The 7,250-nt window shown below is 42.2% G+C and overlaps 1 pseudogene; it reads right to left on the reverse strand.

Moving 5' to 3' along the window:
* Positions 1–4,046: 4,046 nt before the first annotated feature.
* LOC103218670 (heterogeneous nuclear ribonucleoprotein K-like) lies at positions 4,047–5,617 on the reverse strand (annotated as a pseudogene).
* Positions 5,618–7,250: the final 1,633 nt, after the last annotated feature.

Raw genomic sequence — 7,250 nt, forward strand, 5'->3', positions numbered from 1 at the left:
CTAGAGTGGTGGCCCAAGATGCACCTGGGTCAGCTTGAACTATGGCTGCAGTGGCCAAGGAACGCTGTTCTGGAATACATAGAATAGAGCCCTAAGGCTTCCCTGGTCAGTGAGCCCATGGAGGGAACCATAGGGCCTGTCCCCCAAAACCATTCTGTCTTCTGAGAGCTCTAGGCCTATGATGGGAAGTGGTAGCCCTGAAGGTATCTGAAATGCATTTAAAAGTCATTCTCCCACTGTCTCAATGAATTGTACCTGGCCCTTTCTTTTTGTACTAAGCTTTCTAGCTAATAGTCACTTGGCCACAAGCTTGGTTTGCTTTCCTAAAGATGCCTTTTTGTATGTTGTGTGGCCAGGCTGTGAATGTTACAAATTTATCAGCTCTGCTCCCATTTTAATTATAAATTTTTTATTTAAATCATTTGTTTATTGTCTCATGTTACTGTAAGTAGCCAAAATAAGCCATGCAGCACTCTGAATGCTTTGCTGCTTAGATATTTCTTTTTCTAGATATCCTATTTCATTGTTTTTAAATTCTGCCTTCCACAAAGTCCCAACACATGGATACAATTTGCCAATTATTTACAACTGCATAGTAAAGATGGTTTTTACTAGTTTCCAATATCTTGTTCCTCAGTTCTATCTCAGATTCACTCATCAGAATAGCCCTTACTGTCAATATTTGTACCAACATTTTGACCATGACCACTTAAGTAAGCTCTAAGAAGTTCCAGAGTCTCCCTACAGTTCCTGTTTTTCTGAGCACTCACCAAAATCACCCTTTGTGCTCCATTCGTGGCAACCTAGGCTTTTACTAGCTTACTCCTTCAAATTCTTCCAACCTCTACCCATTACCCAGTTCCAAAGCCACTTCCACATTTTCAGGTATTTGTAATAGCAACAGCCCCACTTTTTGGCTCCAATTTTTTGTCTTAGTTTGTTTTATGCTGCTATAACAGAATACCACTGACAAGGTAATTCATAATAAACAAATGTATTTCACACAGTACTCAAGGCTGGGAAATCCAAGATGAAAAAGCTGGTATCTGGCAAGGGCCTTCTTGCTGAGTCATTTCATGGCAGAAAGGAAGAGAGAGAGAGAAAGAGAAGGAGGCCAAATTCATTCTTTTATAAAGAAGCCACTCCCTCAATCACTATCCCACTCCCATGATAACGACATTAGTTTCTTCATGAAGGCAGAGCCCCTGTGATCTAATCACTTGTTAAAGGTCTTACCTCTCAACATTGTCACATTGGGGATTAAGTTTTCAAACATAAACTTTAGGTGACACATTCAAACCATAACACTATGGTCTAGATGTTTTTCTTCCCTCTGAAATTCATGTTGAATCATAATCCCTAAAGTAACAGTGTTGGGAGGTGAGGCCTAATGGAAGGTGTTTAGGTCATGAGGGCTTCAGAACTATGAGAAATACATATTTTTTTCTTTATAAACTACTCAGTCTCAGTATTCTGTTATAGCAGCACAAAATGGACTAAGCCAGAAATCTGTTCAAGGGGAGTGAGCAGGGTTGTATCTTGGACACCTTCTAGACTTCCTTAACAGGATTTATTGAGAAAATTGAGTTCTAAAGCCCAGAAGTATCCTCTATTTTTAAATTTAATTTAATTTTGTTTTTTTTTTCTGAGATGGAGTCTTGCTCTGTTGCTGAGGCTGGAGTACAGCAGCACTATCTCTGCTTATTGCAACCTCTGCCTCCTGGGTTCAGGCGATTCTCCTGCCTCAGCCTCCCAAGTAGCTGGGACTACAAGCGTGCACCACCATGCCCAGCTAATTTTTGTATTTTTAGTAGAGACAGGATTTTGCCATGTTAACCAGGCTGATCTTGAACTCCTGACCTCAGGTGATCCGCCCACCTTGGCCTCCCAAAGTGCTGGGATCACAAGCGTGAGCCAGGCCCAAAGGTATCCTTTATATGTAATGAGTTAACTTCTCTCTTATGTATCTGGAAGGGAGTTAGTTATATACTAATATAACTGGTTATGTACTACATAATATAATTAACATATAAAATGAGTTATATTAGTATATAACTAACAGAGAAATTAAGAAAATAGTCACCCGAATAATTTTTGGCATTCTGTGGTTTAGATGAGAAACCTAAGTTAAAAAGATCTGCGAGACACTGTCCCAACAGTGAAAGAGAACCTGCACTGGTCCTTCTGAGCCTCCATGCCTGGGATCAGCCTCAGGGCATCTTCATCTCTATGAAAAGTAGGTGGCCATGTGACCATGTGTGAGAGACCCAGACTCTGGGCTCACGTGGTGTGTCCTTGAGCTCATGCCTGGGCATTTCTCCTTGGCCTGGGCCACACTGTGTCCCTCACTCCAAATCCTCACTCTGATTTGGAGCTAAGTGAAGACAATTCAGTTCTCTTGTATAAAAGAGGATGCTGTAGGACACAGTAAAAAACTGTCATTGGAATAACATCTAAATTAGAGCAAGAACACAAAGATTTAGACACTATCCTCTCAAGGAATTGTTTTTATTTAAATAGTAGACACCAGCAATGAGTGCTAATTGTTTCACATATAATGGTTCTTTCTAACAACCACTAGCATCAGAATCACCGGAGAGCCTTATTAAATATGTAGACACCTGGCTTCTACTGCATCAGAATCTCTATAGCTGGGCTTGGAAATCTAATTAAAGTTAAGGAATTATTAATTTAATTAGATTTGTTGGGCATGTGGCCAAAGCCCTTATCCAATCCATGCTACATCTTAATTATGAGAATCCAGAGTGGTTTCCCTTGGTATTCAGAAGACCTCTGCCATTTGTGGATTCAAAAATCGTAATTTAAATTGTGGAAGAGAAAACACAAGTATCCATGACATGTAGCCATTAGGAGTTTCCCTCAGGCACAAAGTACAAATCAAGCGGGATGGGGTCAGCCAGTGCCCAACAATCCTAGCCTCACAACATAACTTTGTCATTCTCTTTGTGGGCATTTATTTTATTTTACTTTTTTCATTGTTTTTTTTAAAACTGTACACAAACATTTCCTACATAATCCAACATACAACAGAAAAATGGTACACCTTTTACTTTCAATTTGCGTACAATGGAAAAACAAGTATATATATATATTTTACAAAGTTTAACTAATAAGACACTAAAGTTGGCAGTTTAAGTCTATAGGTGAGAAATTATCTAATAAAAATAATCAATTTTTTCAGCATTAGTCACTTCCATAACCAAGTGTTATTCTGATTAATAAAACTTGCTGCCAATCAGAATTCTGATTGGTAAAATATATTATGATATACTCATACCATTACTCAACTTGTAGTACTGCTCTCCACCTTAGTTCTTCACAACTACTAACATAGAAAATTGTTGAAAAGTAGGGGCAAGCATTTGCAAAAACAAAAAATCCCCAGCTTATTATAAGCATGAATATGTATGATGGAATTTCTTCCCAGCAATAGACTTCCAGACTATCAAGAAATCACCAGAACTAAGTTTGCCAAGTTATTTTCCCTATGTCCAACAACAGATGCACTTATACGTCCAACAGAGGAGCTGAAAATCGAACTTAGTTTGGGGGTGAGTTGGGAAATTCAGCCACCATTTCAAAATAACTGTCTTAAAAAAAAATGACCACCAAAAATAGGTTCACTAAATTTATTTTTAAAATCATAAAACTTTTCTTACAAAAGAGCATTACATTCTGCACACTGCTCTGAACAGATGCCAGGGGCATATGGACTATTGTTACTTTTCCTCCCTTTCCCACTCCCTAAATGTTACAGTGACCACAAAGCAAGGTGTTCACAATTACATGGGGGGAAGTTTTTAAACCACCAACAATAACAAAAAATAAAATCCACTCACTCTGCTGCTGTTTCAAAATTTCAATGTTAGTTTTTCACACCCTTTCCCCCACAACCCTGTTCGTAAGGAGCTAAAACATTACATCTGGTGAACAGCAAAGATTTCACTACACCTCAAATGCAAAACACCTATGAGGCAGAGGAATGTTGGCTTTTTAAACAGAAGCAGATTAAAAAAAAAAAAAAAAAAAAAAAAAAAGATGCAGGACTCCTTCAGTTCTTCACTAGTCTTAGAAAAACTTTCCAGAATACTGCTTCATACTATAAAAAAGAAAAAAATATCTTGCCTTAGAATCCTTCAACATCTGCATACTGCTTCACACTGTTCTGCAGCAAATACTGTGCATTCTGTATCTGGTCCTGTGTTCCTGTAATGGTAATGATCCGATCTTCGGAACTTTCTAAAGGCTCATCAATTTTGATTGAAGCTCTCGCCTTAAGACGGATTTGTTTAATCCGCTGACCACCTTTGCCAATAATAGATCCAGCCAAATCTTTGGGAATAGTTACTTGTGTAGTAATAATAGGTTCACCAAGATCACCATATGAGCCACGACCCCCTGCATAGGAATACTCATATCCGGAGCCACCCTGTGGTTCATAAGCCACCTGCCATTCCGATGGTCTCCATGTATCTATTGCAGAGTCCCAAGTTTCATCAGCACTGAAAACCAACCATGCTGAGGTAACGGTCTCCAGGTCTCCCTCTTCTGTCATAGGCCATGAGGTCTCCCCCTCTAGGTGGTGGTGGTGGAGGAAGAAGAAAATTCCGAGCTCTGCTACCACCCCGGCCGGCTCGTCCAGGAGGAGGGGGAGGTGGTCCTCGATGAGGGCTTATATCATCATTATCTCTTCTAGATGGAGGCATGAGACGCCCACCCCGACCAGGAAGCATTCTGTCAAAACCCCCTCTTCCCCGCATGGGAAATCCCAATGGACGTCCACGGCGGTCATCAAACATCATTGCAAATCACCATAATCATAGGTTTCATCGTAAAAACTGGGATCATAAGGCTGTGCACGTCCTTTGATGGGAGACTCAGATATAAGATCAAGGATGATCTTTATGCACTCTACAACCCTATAGGATTTTCCTCCAATAAGAACAACTCTGTCAGTGGAATAACGACAGCATTCCTGGAAAAGCTTGATGGTGGTTTGAGTGTTTTCTCGAAGTTCTTTGATTTTAGCACCTTTGACCCCAGTAATTCCTCCTGCTAGACTCTGATAAATCAACAGCCTCAACTCGCAAAGTCACTTCCTTTATAGTGTTGGTAATTTAAGCATTCCACAGCATCAGATTCGAGCAGGAGCTGGCTGGTTGCGGTCGATGATGGCAACTGCAGGCCTTCTTGCAAGGTAAGGATGATTTTCTTCAGAATTTCTCCAATTGTTTCAATATCAGCGCTGATACTCAATATGCGCTTGGGGCCACTGCTGTCTGGGACTGAAACACTGGCACTGTAGTCTGTACGGAGAGCCTTAATATTCTTGCCTCCTTTTCCAATCACTGCCCCAGCATTCTTGCTCTGAAGCAGAACGCGTAATTCAACCATCTCATCAATGTTTCTAGATCTTTTAGATGCTTGTTCCTCTTCCATATCTTCTACAGGGCGTTTACCAAATTCACCATTGGTTTCAGTGTTAGGGAAGGTTTCTTCTGGCTGTTCAGTTTCCATATTCTTTTATTAAATGGGCACACCAATCAGTTATTATAGATCCTTGCAGAGCAGAACTGAAGCGTTCTGGAGCGCACCAACAACTCACAGACCAGTGCTGCAGTCGCCCGGATCCGACAGGAAATGGCGGCCCGCGTAACGGAGGCTACGTGCTACTAGGCGGAGCCGAGCGCAGACCCCTCCTCCACCCACCGCGCGGTACCGAGGTCTCATCCCCCGCATCCTCCCCCCACCGTCGGAGACAAAGCCAGTGAGGCAGCCCTGACTATTCCATCCCTGCCCCTCCAGCTACGACCTCGGGCCGGGAGACCCAAGGTGAGGCGGGGCTCACCGTGGGCGTTTATTTTATAAGAGGAATTATTTGCTAAAATTGAATTTATGATTTTAAGGATTCACAAAGGTCTCAGGACAAGCAGGAGTCTCTTGTGGTCTGATATGAAGTCTTCCCTTCAATTCTCCAGAAATTTCTCCCTTCCTCCCTTCCTCCCTTCCTCTTTTCCCCTTCCCCTCCCCTCCCTCCTCCCCTCCCCTCCCCTCTTCCCCCTCCCCTCCCTCCTCCTCCCCTCCCCTCCCCCCGCGTCCCCTCTCCTCCCCCTGCTCCTCTTCCCTCCCCTCCTCTTCCCTCCCCTCCCCTCCCCTCCCTTCTCCTCCCCTCTCTTCCCGTCACCTCCCCGCTCCTCCTCTCTCCTCCCCCACCTCCCCTCTTCTCCCCCCCACCCCGCTCCCCTCCCCTCCCTTTCTCTTCCCTCTTTTCTTCTTTTTTTGAGACAGCCTGTCACCCAGGCTGGAGTGCAGTGGCGTGATCTTGGCTCATTGCGCCTCCACCTCCCAGGTTCAAGTGATTCTCCTGCCTCAGCCTCCTCAGTAGCTGGGATTACAGGCAGGCACCACTACACTCCGCTAATTTTTGTATTTTTAGTAGAGACAGGGTTTTACCATGTTAACCAGGCTGGTCTTGAACTCCCGACCTCAAGAGATCTGCCCACCTTGGCCTCTCAAGGTGCTGGGATTACAGGCGTGAGCCACCATGCCCAGCTGCAATTCTCCAGACATTTCATAAAATTCCCACTTCTACTAATATTGATAGTCTAAAAAAATTAAATCTGGGTTATCTTTTGCCTCTACAGCACTTGGCTCAGGTGACAGTTCCTATTTTCAAACATCCTCTTTTCTTAACCTTTTTGATGCCAACTCTTGTTTTCTTTCACATATTTCCATTGATCTTTTATTGCTTTCTGCCTTCTGCAGATGGGAGACCTCATTTCCACCCTCATCATTCTGTCCTCCATTTTCCTCAGAGATTTCATCTATTTTAATGACCTCAACTATTCCCTGTGTATATATTATTTCTAAATCTGTATTAAGAGTCTTGATATCATTCCCACTCTAGCATTAGTTTCTATCTGTGAAACATTTCCATGCATGTTTCATCATCACCTAATTAATTTATTCATTAAAAAATATTTTAAAAACACATTGGCTTCTTAGCATGTGACCAGGGTACCTAGGTGAATAGAACATGGTACTCACTAGCTCAGAGTCCCACCTCATAACTTTTATATTCCATCAAAAGTCTCACATTCTTTCACTTACATGCTGCAAGATCTTAGAGTTTTATTTGACTTTTCCTATTTCCTTCTACCCCAGTTCTAATCAGTCATAAACTTCTGCCAATTCTCTATTTGGATTCTCAAATACTCATTGCTACCATA

Source organism: Chlorocebus sabaeus, chromosome 11, assembly GCF_047675955.1.
Source record: "Chlorocebus sabaeus isolate Y175 chromosome 11, mChlSab1.0.hap1, whole genome shotgun sequence".
NCBI classification, from domain to species: domain Eukaryota; kingdom Metazoa; phylum Chordata; class Mammalia; order Primates; family Cercopithecidae; genus Chlorocebus; species Chlorocebus sabaeus.